A 21,788-nucleotide genomic window follows, 5' to 3' on the forward strand; every position below is an offset into this window, starting at 1 on the left:
CGGTTAGAGAGTGAATGTAAACGTCAGCACATGTGAAGAGTCAGTCACAATGATGAACTGGGGAACATATGTAGGAAAGCAGATATCAATAGAGACATTAGGAAATCAGGCAAAGTATAAAGTGAGTGAGTGGATTAGACATTTTCAACAGGGTTGAGGTTGAATATATCATCTTAGGAAGAAACAAATGTGTAGTCACCAATAGCATTGACATTTGAGAGCATTAGGCAACCTGGACAAGGATGTTTTTAGTAATCCATGCTCACTTTCCAATGAGGCTTTGGTGCAATCATAAGTGTGACCTTTGCATTTTGTGTCCAGAATATCACTGTGATAAAATGTATATGTAGATCAGGTGACATGAGTGTTTCTTCCACCATTTCTGGGAGTAATATGTTGAAGACATATAAATTAGCCTTTGGGGGTACAAATAGGTGTACCCTGGGTCTATGAATATAGAGATAATGCATGAATAGACCATACTGTGAATAAATAGTATAACAGGTTCCAATTTAAATAATGGATTGCATTGATATCTGAAAATATATAGGAAATCTAATATTGATACACAACCATTCATTCTAACCAGTTATACATCTAATGGTGATATTGGGGTTATGGTTTACCATGAAGGGGGTGTGAGTTTTGCTTCACAAGGGATTATGGAAATGGAAAAGAATGTGTTTGGAAAGAAGTCTCATGAAAAGACCAGTCAAGAAACGTGGAGGTATACATGTGTTCTGAAGCAGGAAGTGATTGAAAGGGAAATAAATGCCTAGAAATTTGTGAACTTGAGGATGAAATACATATCCTATGATGTGCATCAACTGAAGAAATAGTAATGTACCAGTGTTGAATAAAAATGAACGTCAAAATACACATCATGTCCCATAGGAATCTACTTGCATTCATGTTAAACTGGGTCAGTTACTGTAGAAATATTAGGATTTCAGCACTAGGAAACAAATATGTATTTCAGGTGGATGACTATTTCTGAGAATAATCTTGTGAAAAGTTGATTATAAATCCACATATATGAACATGAATGAATTTAGGGAGTATATAATATGACACATACATTTCATATTTTGAAAAATCTGGAGAGTGTGTGTATGTGTGTGTGTATATATATATATATATATATATATATATATATATATATATACACAAAAGAAAAACACACACACAAACACAGACTTTAAAGAGTAGAAATATATATGCCAATCGAAATTCATCATGAAATATTTATCATCCACACATCCAAAAATATTTATTTTACTGAACATGTATTTATGTATCATGTTGTTCAAGTGGGAAGCTCACCTGGAGGTTGAATTCTCAGTTCCAACAGCGTTTAGGAGGAGTGATCTCTTCTCACAGTTTGTATCTGCCAAGTCAGCCACCTCACAAGAATGGACGTGGGATAGGAGGTAGGATTCTATATGTGCATGTAAAAATGCATGTTGCTGAATAGGCTACAGAGAAAGGGAGACAGGAATTCACATATTTGTTAACATTCAAAACACATGGAGAACTATTTCTATTAAATTGGACTAGATTTATAACACCTACACTTTATAATGCCAAAGGCCAGTCCAACTATACACCAGGCCTGCTCTGAACTGCCTGTATTTCTATTCTGTTTGAGTTATTTTTCTCCATCACATTAGTATTCGTAGTCACTATCTAGTAGGGTATGGGTTAGTGTCAGGGATTCAGTATTTCGAACGGAAAATAGGAAAATGAATCCAATGTGTAGGCCAATATGTGCTACAAAAAAATCTTCCCACTCTCATCCAGAACATTGCCTTGACATTACCTTCACAATAAGTAAGACACAATTTGAGGAGAAGAGTGAGAAATGCTGTGAATACATATGTGGAATGGAAAATGCTCAGGAGTTCACAACCTTGGAGGTGGTAGACTAGTTTCCATGAGTAAGGGACAGGGTAAACACTCCACAAACGTGGAGCTCTGCTGGCCTAATGACTTTGTGAGAAACTGCTTCTGAGGTTGGGCACTTGAAATATATGTTGTTGTCAGGAGCTTTAGCTTCCTTTGTAGTGAGACCATCAAACCTGGTCTGCATCTATGTGACCTGGAGGACATGGTTTCTGATTTTCCAATGAACATGAGGCAGAAGTGCTGAATTCTCTCTTTGCAGGTAAACTGTGGCCACTGGGGTCTAAGTGTCTCCCTGTGTGGTCTGTGAAGCCATTTGGTCATCCTCCACTTTTCGTGGTGTTTCTTGCTGCTGCACTGGGAGTTTGGAATTTGCTTCAGGAAATACAAGGAGTTCAACTGGGACACAGTGCTGGAGGGAGTTCTGTCACGTGTGGTGGGTCAAGGTCCTAGGAGAATGCACCAGCCAGGCTTCTATCCCACAGAGCTTGCCCCCTTGACCATAGCAACCTGATTCTGAACATTGCCCTGAAACCTCTCCATATAACAAGATGCCTTTACATAGAAGGGTCTGCTCACTGCACCATGTCAGTCACAAGCCATTTGGAAGCCAATGGCAGATCCACATGGCCCCACCACAGATGTTTTATCACACACCTGCACACCACTGCTCTAGGCCCACTACTCAGCGGGCCCCAACTTACTGGCATCTCTGTTTTACACCATTTTCATGAAACCCAGTCAATCAAGGCACTGTCTGGTACACTCATGATCAGCAACAGGACATCCAAAGGTTCTCCAGTGCCACCTGGTCATGGGAATTTCAAAAATGTCATGGTATTTATCTAGCTAGCCATTTTTAAAGGATGAAGTTGGAGGCACTGTGGGTTTCCATTCCTTCAGGAACCATTAAATGGTGAGGAAGCTCATTTCAACGAAAGCTCTGGGGAACTCTCACAAACAAGGCTTCCCAAAGAGTGGCCAAAAGGTCACAGGAAGCCAGGCCCATTGAGGTCTACAATGTGAGGTCCACGTGTGTTTGGACTCTCCACGATGGCTGCCAGGTCTTTTAGAATAAAATCATGTGATATCCGGGCTGAGATTCCCAGTGCTCTGTGGAAAGCCAGCCTGGGCCTAGATCTCAGTTTCCAAGGACGACTCTCATGCGTGGCCTCCTAACATCCCGAAACTATTCACGGCAATACTTCTCTGAGGTCAGTTCTAGAACTCAGTCTCCAAGGGGAATCACACCAGAGTTCAAGCCCAGGTGGACCCAGTCATCTCTTCCCACTGCCACACCACAATTCAAACCAAAACACTGCCACATGGCCCTCATCTTCTTCCATATAGACACTCATCATAACCTCTGGCTGGAGGTTTCCATGAGGGGCACAGCCAAAGACAGTGTCCACAATAAGCTCCCTTGCCTCTCATTTGCCTAATGTAGGGTGGACTGGACACCCTTCCTGTGGACCTGGAGTGATCAAATAGGCCTGCCTTTAATACTGCTCTACTTCTCCAATTGGAGGCCTACTGACTGCCGGGTATAGATTCTTTGTGTGAACTGGAGTCATGAGAAAACCCAAGCACCTATGGGCTAGCCTCTGCATGGCTTTGAAGGACTCATTTGACACAAAGGATCCCTATTCTCACTTGATGGAGGTCAGGAACCTTACAGAGGAAGGCGAGAGACCTCATCCAGGATGACTGCTTTTGTGCCAATTTGGCTTTGGATGCACACATGGGATCTTTCTTTGGATCCACCAGGTGCTGACAATCTAAGCCACAGCCTCACACAGGGCCAAGAGGCTGATTCAGACACATCCCTTTGCAAAGCAATTAAGCAAAGAGCCACAGGTGATGCCCATTCATTTCCATTTGAAAACTGTTTTCTTCAGGCTTCACAAAGGGGTGCCCTGAGGCAAAGGCCTTCCTGACATTCAGGGCCACAGAAGGATAGGTAAGCCCAAGGCCCAAAGCAGGCTTTCTCCAGGGAGACTTTACTGGTCACACTGATATCTGAGTTTTCTGAGATGCTCACCATTCCTTTCAACTATCCAGTACATGGCCATGTCACCGAGCTTGGAGGTGGTACATATCTTGGACACAAAACCATGAGCCTATTCTGGAGAGTGGCCAGAATTCAGGAAGAAAACAGGAACTTACGAAGATAGTAGGTGTTGCCCATCCATAAGGCAAGCCGCAGTCCATTCATAAATTGGGCAGGATGAATGCTGGGAAGCTTTCTACTAGACAGGACACATCCATTGATGCATTCTCTTTTCTAATGTCTACAACCAGGGACACAGTGGGATACACAAACATAGAAACACTCGCCTTGTCAAAAGCCTTACTAGAAACAGTCCACTCCAAACCAAACAAACCGCCTTTCCTACCTATTCTCAGAACATGAGACAAAACCACAAACTCACACCCACACCCACAAAGGCACCTCCTTCCAAGTTGGTCTGTGACTACCCGGAGTGTCGTCTGACTGGTGGGCCATACTATGTTCCCCCGAAAGGGCCTGTCCTGTCTCACATCTGGCCTCCTTGGCCAACTCTGTGAAGTTGTCAGGAGCCAGCGGTGAGCCACTACCTGCTTTCTCAGGAAAGGCCCCTCTGCAGAGCTTTCCTGGCATTTGGCAATCCTCACCTCAGTGGGTACCAAGAAAGACTGACTCTGTCCTTGGTAAATCCAAACAAGTGAGCCCACTGGGACTGGGACTGGGACTGGCTCTGGGTGCCTGGCTTCCTGGATCCCAAGTTCAGAGAGTTCCATCACCAAGGAAGTGAGGTGAGGTCACTTCCTTCAGGAACTGAATGAGGTCACTGCCTTGGCAACCACTGTGTCCTAACAGTTGCTTCCAAGGCTCCCATGAGATGGAGGCTTCCCCTCCTTCCTGTGACATTTTCACAAGTTAGAATGGAATATCAACCACAGGCACCAAGGAACAGCTCTCCACACAGGCCTGCTTTGGTCCATCTTGTCTACATTAAGAAGAGAGAGGCTCATTCAGACACAACCCTTCATCCTGACCAGGTTGTTTGCCATGGAAGGTGACTTCTGCTCTCTCAGGTCCTTCATAGCTGCCTACATCTTCTCCAGGGATCATTTCTGCATGGACCTTTGAGGTTCTCAGCAGGTGGAAGATCCCCCACATTCCTGTATTGTAAGACCCACTCTGTCCCTGCTCTTCTGTAAAGTTAGATTGAGGGAACAGTGTATGCTTAGGGTTAAGAACCTGTTTGATGTGGCTTAGGAATCACTCTGCTGGATGAAGAATGGTATTGGGAACCTGCGATATTTATAATAATATATAGGTGAAATATATGTATGAAAACAGAAATCCAAGTAAGATTTGAAGGCCAGAAGGGCATTGGGCCCTTGATTGGGATACTTAGCTTTGAATGACTTTCTGCACAGATGTCTCAGATAAATCGATATACAATGGCATAGGACCTTGTACCTTGGATGATTGAATGTAGAAGAGAACATCCAGTCAAAAAGGGATAGTAGGTAGGATTAGGAAGAAAGTTGGTAAGTTTTGGAAGAAGAGTGAGTATGCAATTTGGACCAAAAGTTCTTTAGCAATAGGGTGTCGGTTAGAGAGTGAATGTAAACGTCAGCACATGTGAAGAGTCAGTCACAATGATGAACTGGGGAACATATGTAGGAAAGCAGATATCAATAGAGACATTAGGAAATCAGGCAAAGTATAAAGTGAGTGAGTGGATTAGACATTTTCAACAGGGTTGAGGTTGAATATATCATCTTAGGAAGAAACAAATGTGTAGTCACCAATAGCATTGACATTTGAGAGCATTAGGCAACCTGGACAAGGATGTTTTTAGTAATCCATGCTCACTTTCCAATGAGGCTTTGGTGCAATCATAAGTGTGACCTTTGCATTTTGTGTCCAGAATATCACTGTGATAAAATGTATATGTAGATCAGGTGACATGAGTGTTTCTTCCACCATTTCTGGGAGTAATATGTTGAAGACATATAAATTAGCCTTTGGGGGTACAAATAGGTGTACCCTGGGTCTATGAATATAGAGATAATGTATGAATAGACCATACTGTGAATAAATAGTATAACAGGTTCCAATTTAAATAATGGATTGCATTGATATCTGAAAATATATAGGAAATCTAATATTGATACACAACCATTCATTCTAACCAGTTATACATCTAATGGTGATATTGGGGTTATGGTTTACCATGAAGGGGGTGTGAGTTTTGCTTCACAAGGGATTATGGAAATGGAAAAGAATGTGTTTGGAAAGAAGTCTCATGAAAAGACCAGTCAAGAAACGTGGAGGTATACATGTGTTCTGAAGCAGGAAGTGATTGAAAGGGAAATAAATGCCTAGAAATTTGTGAACTTGAGGATGAAATACATATCCTATGATGTGCATCAACTGAAGAAATAGTAATGTACCAGTGTTGAATAAAAATGAACGTCAAAATACACATCATGTCCCATAGGAATCTACTTGCATTCATGTTAAACTGGGTCAGTTACTGTAGAAATATTAGGATTTCAGCACTAGGAAACAAATATGTATTTCAGGTGGATGACTATTTCTGAGAATAATCTTGTGAAAAGTTGATTATAAATCCACATATATGAACATGAATGAATTTAGGGAGTATATAATATGACACATACATTTCATATTTTGAAAAATCTGGAGAGTGTGTGTATGTGTGTGTGTGTGTGTATATATATATACACAAAAAAAAACAACACACACACACAAACCCAGACATTAAAGAGTAGAAATATATATGCCAATCGAAATTCATCATGAAATATTTATCATCCACAGATCCAAAAATATTTATTTTACTGAACATGTATTTATGTATCATGTTGTTCAAGTGGGAAGCTCACCTGGAGGTTGAATTCTCAGTTCCAACAGCGTTTAGGAGGAGTGATCTCTTCTCACAACTTGTATCTGCCAAGTCAGCCACCTCACAAGAATGGACGTGGGATAGGAGGTAGGATTCTATATGTGCATGTAAAAATGCATGTTGCTGAATAGGCTACAGAGAAAGGGAGACAGGAATTCACATATTTGTTAACATTCAAAACACATGGAGAACTATTTCTATTAAATTGGACTAGATTTATAACACCTACCCTTTATAATGCCAAAGGCCAGTCCAACTATACACCAGGCCTCCTCTGAACTGCCTGTATTTCTATTCTGTTTGAGTTATTTTTCTCCATCATATTAGTATTCGTAGTCACAATCTAGTAGGGTATGGGTTAGTGTCAGGGATTCAGTATTTCGAACGGAAAATAGGAAAATGAATCCAATGTGTAGGCCAATATGTGCTACAAAAAAATCTTCCCACTCTCATCCAGAACATTGCCTTGACATTACCTTCGCAATAAGTAAGACACAATTTGAGGAGAAGAGTTAGAAATGCTGTGAATACATATGTGGAATGGAAAATGCTCAGGAGTTCACAACCTTGGAGGTGGTAGACTAGTTTCCATGAGTAAGGGACAGGGTAAACACTCCACAAACGTGGAGCTCTGCTGGCCTAAAGACTTCGTGAGAAACTGCTTCTGAGGTTGGGCACTTGAAATATATGTTGTTGTCAGGAGCTTTAGCTTCCTTTGTAGTGAGACCATCAAACCAGGTCTGCATCTATGTGACCTGGAGGACATGGTTTCTGATTTTCCAATGAACATGAGGCAGAAGTGCTGAATTCTCTCTTTGCAGGTAAACTGTGGCCACTGGGGTCTAAGTGTCTCCGTGTGTGGACTGTGAAGCCATTTGGTCATCCTCCACTTTTCGTGGTGTTTCTTGCTGCTGCACTGGGAGTTCGGAATTTGCTTCAGGAAATACAAGGAGTTCAACTGGGACACAGTGCTGGAGGGAGTTCTGTCACGTGTGGTGGGTCAAGGTCCTAGGAGAATGCACCAGCCAGGCTTCTATCCCACAGAGCTTGCCCCCTTGACCATAGCAACCTGATTCTGAACATTGCCCTGAAACCTCTCCATATAACAAGATGCCTTTACATAGAAGGGTCTGCTCACTGCACCATGTCAGTCACAAGCCATTTGGAAGCCAATGGCAGATCCACATGGCCCCACCACAGATGTTTTATCACACACCTGCACACCACTGCTCTAGGCCCACTACTCAGCGGGCCCCAACTTACTGGCATCTCTGTTTTACACCATTTTCATGAAACCCAGTCAATCAAGGCACTGTCTGGTACACTCATGATCAGCAACAGGACATCCAAAGGTTCTCCAGTGCCACCTGGTCATGGGAATTTCAAAAACGTCATGGTATTTATCTAGCTAGCCATTTTTAAAGGATGAAGTTGGAGGCACTGTGGGTTTCCATTCCTTCGGGAACCATCAAATGGTGAGGAAGCTCATTTCAACGAAAGCTCTGGGGAACTCTCACAAACAAGGCTTCCCAAAGAGTGGCCAAAAGGTCACAGGAAGCCAGGCCCATTGAGGTCTACAATGTGAGGTCTACGTGTGTTTGGACTCTCCACGATGGCTGCCAGGTCTTTAAGAATAAAATCATGTGATATCCGGGCTGAGATTCCCAGTGCTCTGTGGAAAGCCAGCCTGGGCCTAGATCTCAGTTTCCAAGGGCGACTCTCATGCGTGGCCTCCTAACATCCCGAAACTATTCACGGCAATACTTCTCTGAGGTCAGTTCCAGAACTCAGTCTCCAAGGGGAATCACACCAGAGTTCAAGCCCAGGTGGACCCAGTCATCTCTTCCCACTGCCACACCACAATTCAAACCAAAACACTGCCACATGGCCCTCATCTTCTTCCATATAGACACTCATCATAACCTCTGGCTGGAGGTTTCCATGAGGGGCACAGCCCAAGACAGTGTCCACAATAAGCTCCCTTGCCTCTCATTTGCCTAATGTAGGGTGGACTGGACACCCTTCCTGTGGACCTGGAGTGATCAAATAGGCCTGCCTTTAATACTGCTCTACTTCTCCAATTGGAGGCCTACTGACTGCCGGGTATAGATTCTTTGTGTGAACTGGAGTCATGAGAAAACCCAAGCACCTATGGGCTAGCCTCTGCATGGCTTCGAAGGACTCATTTGACACAAAGGATCCCTATTCTCACTTGATGGAGGTCAGGAACCTTACAGAGGAAGGCGAGAGACCTCATCCAGGATGACTGCTTTTGTGCCAATTTGGCTTTGGATGCACACATGGGATCTTTCTTTGGATCCACCAGGTGCTGACAATCTAAGCCACAGCCTCACACTGGGCCAAGAGGCTGATTCAGACACATCCCTTTGCAAAGCAATTAAGCAAAGAGCCACAGGTGATGCCCATTCATTTCCATTTGAAAACTGTTTTCTTCAGGCTTCACAAAGGGGTGCCCTGAGGCAAAGGCCTTCCTGACATTCAGGGCCACAGAAGGATAGGTAAGCCCAAGGCCCAAAGCAGGCTTTCTCCAGGGAGACTTTACTGGTCACACTGATATCTGAGTTTTCTGAGATGCTCACCATTCCTTTCAACTATCCAGTACATGGCCATGTCACCGAGCTTGGAGGTGGTACATATCTTGGACACAAAACCATGAGCCTATTCTGGAGAGTGGCCAGAATTCAGGAAGAAAACAGGAACTTAGGAAGATAGTAGGTGTTGCCCATCCATAAGGCAAGCCGCAGTCCATTCATAAATTGGGCAGGATGAATGCTGGGAAGCTTTCTACTAGACAGGACACATCCATTGATGCATTCTCTTTTCTAATGTCTACAACCAGGGACACAGTGGGATACACAAACATAGAAACACTCGCCTTGTCAAAAGCCTTACTAGAAACAGTCCACTCCAAACCAAACAAACCGCCTTTCCTACCTATTCTCAGAACATGAGACAAAACCACAAACTCACACCCACACCCACAAAGGCACCTCCTTCCAAGTTGGTCTGTGACTACCCGGAGTGTCGTCTGACTGGTGGGCCATACTATGTTCCCCCGAAAGGGCCTGTCCTGTCTCACATCTGGCCTCCTTGGCCAACTCTGTGAAGTTGTCAGGAGCCAGCGGTGAGCCACTACCTGCTTTCTCAGGAAAGGCCCCTCTGCAGAGCTATCCTGGCATTTGGCAATCCTCACCTCAGTGGGTACCAAGAAAGACTGACTCTGTCCTTGGTAAATCCAAACAAGTGAGCCCACTGGGACTGGGACTGGGACTGGCTCTGGGTGCCTGGCTTCCTGGATCCCAAGTTCAGAGAGTTCCATCACCAAGGAAGTGAGGTGAGGTCACTTCCTTCAGGAACTGAATGAGGTCACTGCCTTGGCAACCACTGTGTCCTAACAGTTGCTTCCAAGGCTCCCATGAGATGGAGGCTTCCCCTTTTTCCTGTGACACTTTCACAAGTTAGAATGGAATATCAACCATAGGCACCAAGGAACAGCTCTCCACACAGGCCTGCTTTGGTCCATCTTGTCTACATTAAGAAGAGAGAGGCTCATTCAGACACATCCCTTCATCCCGACCAGGTGGTTTGCCATGGAAGATGACTTCTGCTCTCTCAGGTCCTTCATAGCTGCCTACATCTTCTCCAGGGATCATTTCTGCATGGACCTTTGAGGTTCTCAGCAGGTGGAAGATCCCCCACATTCCTGTATTGTAAGACCCACTCTGTCCCTGCTCTTCTGTAAAGTTAGATTGAGGGAACAGTGTATGGTTAGGGTTAAGAACCTGTTTGATGTGGCTTAGGAATCACTCTGCTGGATGAAGAATGGTATTGGGAACCTGCGATATTTATAATAATATATAGGTGAAATATATGTATGAAAACAGAAATCCAAGTAAGATTTGAAGGCCAGAAGGGCATTGGGCCCTTGATTGGGATACTTAGCTTTGAATGACTTTCTGCACAGATGTCTCAGATAAATCGATACACAATGGCATAGGACCTTGTACCTTGGATGATTGAATGTAGAAGAGAACATCCAGTCAAAAAGGGATAGTAGGTAGGATTAGGAAGATAGTTGGTAAGTTTTGGAAGAAGAGTGAGTATGCAATTTGGACCAAAAGTTCTTTAGCAATAGGGTGTCGGTTAGAGAGTGAATGTAAACGTCAGCACATGTGAAGAGTCAGTCACAATGATGAACTGGGGAACATATGTAGGAAAGCAGATATCAATAGAGACATTAGGAAATCAGGCAAAGTATAAAGTGAGTGAGTGGATTAGACATTTTCAACAGGGTTGAGGTTGAATATATCATCTTAGGAAGAAACAAATGTGTAGTCACCAATAGCATTGACATTTGAGAGCATTAGGCAACCTGGACAAGGATGTTTTTAGTAATCCATGCTCACTTTCCAATGAGGCTTTGGTGCAATCATAAGTGTGACCTTTGCATTTTGTGTCCAGAATATCACTGTGATAAAATGTATATGTAGATCAGGTGACATGAGTGTTTCTTCCACCATTTCTGGGAGTAATATGTTGAAGACATATAAATTAGCCTTTGGGGGTACAAATAGGTGTACCCTGGGTCTATGAATATAGAGATAATGCATGAATAGACCATACTGTGAATAAATAGTATAACAGGTTCCAATTTAAATAATGGATTGCATTGATATCTGAAAATATATAGGAAATCTAATATTGATACACAACCATTCATTCTAACCAGTTATACATCTAATGGTGATATTGGGGTTATGGTTTACCATGAAGGGGGTGTGAGTTTTGCTTCACAAGGGATTATGGAAATGGAAAAGAATGTGTTTGGAAAGAAGTCTCATGAAAAGACCAGTCAAGAAACGTGGAGGTATACATGTGTTCTGAAGCAGGAAGTGATTGAAAGGGAAATAAATGCCTAGAAATTTGTGAACTTGAGGATGAAATACATATCCTATGATGTGCATCAACTGAAGAAATAGTAATGTACCAGTGTTGAATAAAAATGAACGTCAAAATACACATCATGTCCCATAGGAATCTACTTGCATTCATGTTAAACTGGGTCAGTTACTGTAGAAATATTAGGATTTCAGCACTAGGAAACAAATATGTATTTCAGGTGGATGACTATTTCTGAGAATAATCTTGTGAAAAGTTGATTATAAATCCACATATATGAACATGAATGAATTTAGGGAGTATATAATATGACACATACATTTCATATTTTGAAAAATCTGGAGAGTGTGTGTATGTGTGTGTGTGTGTGTATATATATATACACAAAAAAAACAACACACACACACAAACCCAGACATTAAAGAGTAGAAATATATATGCCAATCGAAATTCATCATGAAATATTTATCATCCACAGATCCAAAAATATTTATTTTACTGAACATGTATTTATGTATCATGTTGTTCAAGTGGGAAGCTCACCTGGAGGTTGAATTCTCAGTTCCAACAGCGTTTAGGAGGAGTGATCTCTTCTCACAACTTGTATCTGCCAAGTCAGCCACCTCACAAGAATGGACGTGGGATAGGAGGTAGGATTCTATATGTGCATGTAAAAATGCATGTTGCTGAATAGGCTACAGAGAAAGGGAGACAGGAATTCACATATTTGTTAACATTCAAAACACATGGATAACTATTTCTATTAAATTGGACTAGATTTATAACACCTACCCTTTATAATGCCAAAGGCCAGTCCAACTATACACCAGGCCTCCTCTGAACTGCCTGTATTTCTATTCTGTTTGAGTTATTTTTCTCCATCATATTAGTATTCGTAGTCACAATCTAGTAGGGTATGGGTTAGTGTCAGGGATTCAGTATTTCGAACGGAAAATAGGAAAATGAATCCAATGTGTAGGCCAATATGTGCTACAAAAAAATCTTCCCACTCTCATCCAGAACATTGCCTTGACATTACCTTCACAATAAGTAAGACACAATTTGAGGAGAAGAGTTAGAAATGCTGTGAATACATATGTGGAATGGAAAATGCTCAGGAGTTCACAACCTTGGAAGTGGTAGACTAGTTTCCATGAGTAAGGGACAGGGTAAACACTCCACAAACGTGGAGCTCTGCTGGCCTAAAGACTTCCTGAGAAACTGCCTCTGAGGTTGGGCACTTGAAATATATGTTGTTGTCAGGAGCTTTAGCTTCCTTTGTAGTGAGACCATCAAACCTGGTCTGCATCTATGTGACCTGGAGGACATGGTTTCTGATTTTCCAATGAACATGAGGCAGAAGTGCTGAATTCTCTCTTTGCAGGTAAACTGTGGCCACTGGGGTCTAAGTGTCTCCCTGTGTGGTCTGTGAAGCCATTTGGTCATCCTCCACTTTTCGTGGTGTTTCTTGCTGCTGCACTGGGAGTTTGGAATTTGCTTCAGGAAATACAAGGAGTTCAACTGGGACACAGTGCTGGAGGGAGTTCTGTCACGTGTGGTGGGTCAAGGTCCTAGGAGAATGCACCAGCCAGGCTTCTATCCCACAGAGCTTGCCCCCTTGACCATAGCAACCTGATTCTGAACATTGCCCTGAAACCTCTCCATATAACAAGATGCCTTTACATAGAAGGGTCTGCTCACTGCACCATGTCAGTCACAAGCCATTTGGAAGCCAATGGCAGATCCACATGGCCCCACCACAGATGTTTTATCACACACCTGCACACCACTGCTCTAGGCCCACTACTCAGCGGGCCCCAACTTACTGGCATCTCTGTTTTACACCATTTTCATGAAACCCAGTCAATCAAGGCACTGTCTGGTACACTCATGATCAGCAACAGGACATCCAAAGGTTCTCCAGTGCCACCTGGTCATGGGAATTTCAAAAATGTCATGGTATTTATCTAGCTAGCCATTTTTAAAGGATGAAGTTGGAGGCACTGTGTGTTTCCATTCCTTCAGGAACCATTAAATGGTGAGGAAGCTCATTTCGACGAAAGCTCTGGAGAACCCTCACAAACAAGTCTTCCCAAAGAGTGGCCAAAAGGTCACAGGAAGCCAGGCCCATTGAGGTCTACAATGTGAGGTCCACGTGTGTTTGGACTCTCCACGATGGCTGCCAGGTCTTTAAGAATAAACTCATGTGATATCCGGGCTGAGATTCCCAGTGCTCTGTGGAAAGCCAGCCTGGGCCTAGATCTCAGTTTCCAAGGGCGACTCTCATGCGTGGCCTCCTAACATCCCGACACAATTCACGGCAATACTTCTCTGAGGTCAGTTCCAGAACTCAGTCTCCAAGGGGAATCACACCAGAGTTCAAGCCCAGGTGGACCCAGTCATCTCTTCCCACTGCCACACCACAATTCAAACCAAAACACTGCCACATGGCCCTCATCTTCTTCCATATAGACACTCATCATAACCTCTGGCTGGAGGTTTCCATGAGGGGCACAGCCCAAGACAGTGTCCACAATATGCTCCCTTGCCTCTCATTTGCCTAATGTCAGGGTGGACTGGACACCCTTCCTGTGGACCTGGAGTGATCAAATAGGCCTGCCTTTAATACTGCTCTACTTCTCCAATTGGAGGCCTACTGACTGCCAGGTATAGATTCTTTGTGTGAACTGGAGTCATGAGAAAACCCAAGCACCTATGGGCTAGCCTCTGCATGGCTTTGAAGGACTCATTTGACACAAAGGATCCCTATTCTCACTTGATGGAGGTCAGGAATCTTACAGAGGAAGGCGAGAGACCTCATCCAGGATGACTGCTTTTGTGCCAATTTGGCTTTGGATGCACACATGGGATCTTTCTTTGGATCCACCAGGTGCTGACAATCTAAGCCACAGCCTCACACAGGGCCAAGAGGCTGATTCAGACACATCCCTTTGCAAAGCAATTAAGCAAAGAGCCACAGGTGATGCCCATTCATTTCCATTTGAAAACTGTTTTCTTCAGGCTTCACAAAGGGGTGCCCTGAGGCAAAGGCCTTCCTGACATTCAGGGCCACAGAAGGATAGGTAAGCCCAAGGCCCAAAGCAGGCTTTCTCCAGGGAGACTTTACTGGTCACACTGATATCTGAGTTTTCTGAGATGCTCACCATTCCTTTCAACTATCCAGTACATGGCCATGTCACCGAGCTTGGAGGTGGTACATATCTTGGACACAAAACCATGAGCCTATTCTGGAGAGTGGCCAGAATTCAGGAAGAAAACAGGAACTTAGGAAGATAGTAGGTGTTGCCCATCCATAAGGCAAGCCGCAGTCCATTCATAAATTGGGCAGGATGAATGCTGGGAAGCTTTCTACTAGACAGGACACATCCATTGATGCATTCTCTTTTCTAATGTCTACAACCAGGGACACAGTGGGATACACAAACATAGAAACACTCGCCTTGTCAAAAGCCTTACTAGAAACAGTCCACTCCAAACCAAACAAACCGCCTTTCCTACCTATTCTCAGAACATGAGACAAAACCACAAACTCACACCCACACCCACAAAGGCACCTCCTTCCAAGTTGGTCTGTGACTACCCGGAGTGTCGTCTGACTGGTGGGCCATACTATGTTCCCCCGAAAGGGCCTGTCCTGTCTCACATCTGGCCTCCTTGGCCAACTTTGTGAAGTTGTCAGGAGCCAGCGGTGAGCCACTACCTGCTTTCTCAGGAAAGGCCCCTCTGCAGAGCTTTCCTGGCATTTGGCAATCCTCACCTCAGCGGGTACCAAGAAAGACTGACTCTGTCCTTGGTAAATCCAAACAAGTGAGCCCACTGGGACTGGGACTGGGACTGGCTCTGGGTGCCTGGCTTCCTGGATCCCAAGTTCAGAGAGTTCCATCACCAAGGAAGTGAGGTGAGGTCACTTCCTTCAGGAACTGAATGAGGTCACTGCCTTGGCAACCACTGTGTCCTAACAGTTGCTTCCAAGGCTCCCATGAGATGGAGGCTGCCCCTCCTTCCTGTGACACTTTCACAAGTTAGAATGGAATATCAACCACAGGCACCAAGGAACAGCTCTCCACACAGGCCTGCTTTGGTCCATCTTGTCTACATTAAGAAGAGAGAGGCTCATTCAGACACATCCCTTCATCCCGACCAGGTGGTTTGCCATGGAAGATGACTTCTGCTCTCTCAGGTCCTTCATAGCTGCCTACATCTTCTCCAGGGATCATTTCTGCATGGACCTTTGAGGTTCTCAGCAGGTGGAAGATCCCCCACATTCCTGTATTGTAAGACCCACTCTGTCCCTGCTCTTCTGTAAAGTTAGATTGAGGGAACAGTGTATGCTTAGGGTTAAGAACCTGTTTGATGTGGCTTAGGAATCACTCTGCTGGATGAAGAATGGTATTGGGAACCTGCGATATTTATAATAATATATAGGTGAAATATATGTATGAAAACAGAAATCCAAGTAAGATTTGAAGGCCAGAAGGGCATTGGGCCCTTGATTGGGATACTTAGCTTTGAATGACTTTCTGCACAGATGTCTCAGATAAATCGATACACAATGGCATAGGACCTTGTACCTTGGATGATTGAATGTAGAAGAGAACATCCAGTCAAAAAGGGATAGTAGGTAGGATTAGGAAGATAGTTGGTAAGTTTTGGAAGAAGAGTGAGTATGCAATTTGGACCAAAAGTTCTTTAGCAATAGGGTGTCGGTTAGAGAGTGAATGTAAACGTCAGCACATGTGAAGAGTCAGTCACAATGATGAACTGGGGAACATATGTAGGAAAGCAGATATCAATAGAGACATTAGGAAATCAGGCAAAGTATAAAGTGAGTGAGTGGATTAGACATTTTCAACAGGGTTGAGGTTGAATATATCATCTTAGGAAGAAACAAATGTGTAGTCACCAATAGCATTGACATTTGAGAGCATTAGGCAACCTGGACAAGGATGTTTTTAGTAATCCATGCTCACTTTCCAATGAGGCTTTGGTGCAATCATAAGTGTGACCTTTGCATTTTGTGTCCAGAATATCACTGTGATAAAATGTATATGTAGATCAGGTGACATGAGTGTTTCTTCCACCATTTCTGGGAGTAATATGTTGAAGACATATAAATTAGCCTTTGGGGGTACAAATAGGTGTACCCTGGGTCTATGAATATAGAGATAATGCATGAATAGACCATACTGTGAATAAATAGTATAACAGGTTCCAATTTAAATAATGGATTGCATTGATATCTGAAAATATATAGGAAATCTAATATTGATACACAACCATTCATTCTAACCAGTTATACATCTAATGGTGATATTGGGGTTATGGTTTACCATGAAGGGGGTGTGAGTTTTGCTTCACAAGGGATTATGGAAATGGAAAAGAATGTGTTTGGAAAGAAGTCTCATGAAAAGACCAGTCAAGAAACGTGGAGGTATACATGTGTTCTGAAGCAGGAAGTGATTGAAAGGGAAATAAATGCCTAGAAATTTGTGAACTTGAGGATGAAATACATATCCTATGATGTGCATCAACTGAAGAAATAGTAATGTACCAGTGTTGAATAAAAATGAACGTCAAAATACACATCATGTCCCATAGGAATCTACTTGAATTCATGTTAAACTGGGTCAGTTACTGTAGAAATATTAGGATTTCAGCACTAGGAAACAAATATGTATTTCAGGCGGATGACTATTTCTGAGAATAATCTTGTGAAAAGTTGATTATAAATCCACATATATGAACATGAATGAATTTAGGGAGTATATAATATGACACATACATTTCATATTTTGAAAAATCTGGAGAGTGTGTGTATGTGTGTGAATATATGTATATAAAACACACACACAAACACAGATATTAAAGAGTTGAAATATATATGCCAATCGAAATTCATCATGAAATATTTATCATCCACAGATCCAAAAATATTTATTTTACTGAACATGTATTTATGTATCATGTTGTTCAAGTGGGAAGCTCACCTGGAGGTTGAATTCTCAGTTCCAACAGCGTTTAGGAGGAGTGATCTCTTCTCACAACTTGTATCTGCCAAGTCAGCCACCTCACAAGAATGGACGTGGGATAGGGGGTAGGATTCTATATGTGCATGAAAAATGCATGTTGCTGAATAGGCTACAGAGAAAGGGAGACAGGAATTCACATATTTGTTAACATTCAAAACACATGGAGAACTATTTCTATTAAATTGGACTAGATTTATAACACCTACCCTTTATAATGCCAAAGGCCAGTCCAACTATTCACCAGGCCTCCTCTGAACTGCCTGTATTTCTATTCTGTTTGAGTTATTTTTCTCCATCATATTAGTATTCATAGTCACAATCTAGTAGGGTATGGGTTAGTGTCAGGGATTCAGTATTTCGAACGGAAAATAGGAAAATGAATCCAGTGTGTAGGCCAATATGTGCTACAAAAAAATCTTCCCACTCTCCTCCAGAACATTGCCTTGACATTACCTTCACAATAAGTAAGACACAATTTGAGGAGAAGAGTTAGAAATGCTGTGAATACATATGTGGAATGGAAAATGCTCAGGAGTTCACAACCTTGGAGGTGGTAGACTAGTTTCCATGAGTTTAGGACATGGTAAACACTCCACAAACGTGGAGCTCTGCTGGCTTAAAGACTTCCTGAGAAACTGCCTCTGAGGTTGGGCACTTGAAATATATGTTGTTGTCAGGAGCTTTAGCTTCCTTTGTAGTGAGACCATCAAACATGGTCTGCATCTATGTGACCTGGAGGACATGGTTTCTGATTTTCCAATGAACATGAGGCAGAAGTGCTGAATTCTCTCTTTGCAGGTAAACTGTGGCCACTGGGGTCTAAGTGTCTCCCTGTGTGGTCTGTGAAGCCATTTGGTCATCCTCCACTTTTTGTGGTGTTTCTTGCTGCTGCACTGGGAGTTTGGAATTTGCTTCAGGAAATACAAGGAGTTCAACTGGGACACAGTGCTGGAGGGAGTTCTGTCACGTGTGGTGGGTCAAGGTCCTAGGAGAATGCACCAGCCAGGCTTCTATCCCACAGAGCTTGCCCCCTTGACCATAGCAACCTGATTCTGAACATTGCCCTGAAACCTCTCCATATAACAAGATGCCTTTACATAGAAGGGTCTGCTCACTGCACCATGTCAGTCACAAGCCATTTGGAAGCCAATGGCAGATCCACATGGCCCCACCACAGATGTTTTATCACACACCTGCACACCACTGCTCTAGGCCCACTACTCAGCGGGCCCCAACTTACTGGCATCTCTGTTTTACACCATTTTCATGAAACCCAGTCAATCAAGGCACTGTCTGGTACACTCATGATCAGCAACAGGACATCCAAAGTTTCTCCAGTGCCACCTGGTCATGGGAATTTCAAAAATGTCATGGTATTTATCTAGCTAGCCATTTTTAAAGGATGAAGTTGGAGGCACTGTGTGTTTCCATTCCTTCAGGAACCATTAAATGGTGAGGAAGCTCATTTCGACGAAAGCTCTGGAGAACCCTCACAAACAAGTCTTCCCAAAGAGTGGCCAAAAGGTCACAGGAAGCCAGGCCCATTGAGGTCTACAATGTGAGGTCCACGTGTGTTTGGACTCTCCACGATGGCTGCCAGGTCTTTAAGAATAAACTCATGTGATATCCAGGCTGAGATTCCCAGTGCTCTGTGGAAAGCCAGCCTGGGCCTAGATCTCAGTTTCCAAGGGCGACTCTCATGCGTGGCCTCCTAACATCCCGACACAATTCACGGCAATACTTCTCTGAGGTCAGTTCCAGAACTCAGTCTCCAAGGGGAATCACACCAGAGTTCAAGCCCAGGTGGACCCAGTCATCTCTTCCCACTGCCACACCACAATTCAAACCAAAACACTGCCACATGGCCCTCATCTTCTTCCATATAGACACTCATCATAACCTCTGGCTGGAGGTTTCCATGAGGGGCACAGCCCAAGACAGTGTCCACAATATGCTCCCTTGCCTCTCATTTGCCTAATGTCAGGGTGGACTGGACACCCTTCCTGTGGACCTGGAGTGATCAAATAGGCCTGCCTTTAATACTGCTCTACTTCTCCAATTGGAGGCCTACTGACTGCCAGGTATAGATTCTTTGTGTGAACTGGAGTCATGAGAAAACCCAAGCACCTATGGGCTAGCCTCTGCATGGCTTTGAAGGACTCATTTGACACAAAGGATCCCTATTCTCACTTGATGGAGGTCAGGAATCTTACAGAGGAAGGCGAGAGACCTCATCCAGGATGACTGCTTTTGTGCCAATTTGGCTTTGGATGCACACATGGGATCTTTCTTTGGATCCACCAGGTGCTGACAATCTAAGCCACAGCCTCACACAGGGCCAAGAGGCTGATTCAGACACATCCCTTTGCAAAGCAATTAAGCAAAGAGCCACAGGTGATGCCCATTCATTTCCATTTGAAAACTGTTTTCTTCAGGCTTCACAAAGGGGTGCCCTGAGGCAAAGGCCTTCCTGACATTCAGGGCCACAGAAGGATAGGTAAGCCCAAGGCCCAAAGCAGGCTTTCTCCAGGGAGACTTTACTGGTCACACTGATATCTGAGTTTTCTGAGATGCTCACCATTCCTTTCAACTATCCAGTACATGGCCATGTCACCGAGCTTGGAGGTGGTACATATCTTGGACACAAAACCATGAGCCTATTCTGGAGAGTGGCCAGAATTCAGGAAGAAAACAGGAACTTAGGAAGATAGTAGGTGTTGCCCATCCATAAGGCAAGCCGCAGTCCATTCATAAATTGGGCAGGATGAATGCTGGGAAGCTTTCTACTAGACAGGACACATCCATTGATGCATTCTCTTTTCTAATGTCTACAACCAGGGACACAGTGGGATACACAAACATAGAAACACTCGCCTTGTCAAAAGCCTTACTAGAAACAGTCCACTCCAAACCAAACAAACCGCCTTTCCTACCTATTCTCAGAACATGAGACAAAACCACAAACTCACACCCACACCCACAAAGGCACCTCCTTCCAAGTTGGTCTGTGACTACCCGGAGTGTCGTCTGACTGGTGGGCCATACTATGTTCCCCCGAAAGGGCCTGTCCTGTCTCACATCTGGCCTCCTTGGCCAACTTTGTGAAGTTGTCAGGAGCCAGCGGTGAGCCACTACCTGCTTTCTCAGGAAAGGCCCCTCTGCAGAGCTTTCCTGGCATTTGGCAATCCTCACCTCAGCGGGTACCAAGAAAGACTGACTCTGTCCTTGGTAAATCCAAACAAGTGAGCCCACTGGGACTGGGACTGGGACTGGCTCTGGGTGCCTGGCTTCCTGGATCCCAAGTTCAGAGAGTTCCATCACCAAGGAAGTGAGGTGAGGTCACTTCCTTCAGGAACTGAATGAGGTCACTGCCTTGGCAACCACTGTGTCCTAACAGTTGCTTCCAAGGCTCCCATGAGATGGAGGCTGCCCCTCCTTCCTGTGACACTTTCACAAGTTAGAATGGAATATCAACCACAGGCACCAAGGAACAGCTCTCCACACAGGCCTGCTTTGGTCCATCTTGTCTACATTAAGAAGAGAGAGGCTCATTCAGACACATCCCTTCATCCCGACCAGGTGGTTTGCCATGGAAGATGACTTCTGCTCTCTCAGGTCCTTCATAGCTGCCTACATCTTCTCCAGGGATCATTTCTGCATGGACCTTTGAGGTTCTCAGCAGGTGGAAGATCCCCCACATTCCTGTATTGTAAGACCCACTCTGTCCCTGCTCTTCTGTAAAGTTAGATTGAGGGAACAGTGTATGCTTAGGGTTAAGAACCTGTTTGATGTGGCTTAGGAATCACTCTGCTGGATGAAGAATGGTATTGGGAACCTGCGATATTTATAATAATATATAGGTGAAATATATGTATGAAAACAGAAATCCAAGTAAGATTTGAAGGCCAGAAGGGCATTGGGCCCTTGATTGGGATACTTAGCTTTGAATGACTTTCTGCACAGATGTCTCAGATAAATCGATACACAATGG

Source organism: Spermophilus citellus (assembly GCF_964194105.1).
Source record: "Spermophilus citellus genome assembly, chromosome: 12".
Lineage (NCBI taxonomy): Eukaryota > Metazoa > Chordata > Mammalia > Rodentia > Sciuridae > Spermophilus > Spermophilus citellus.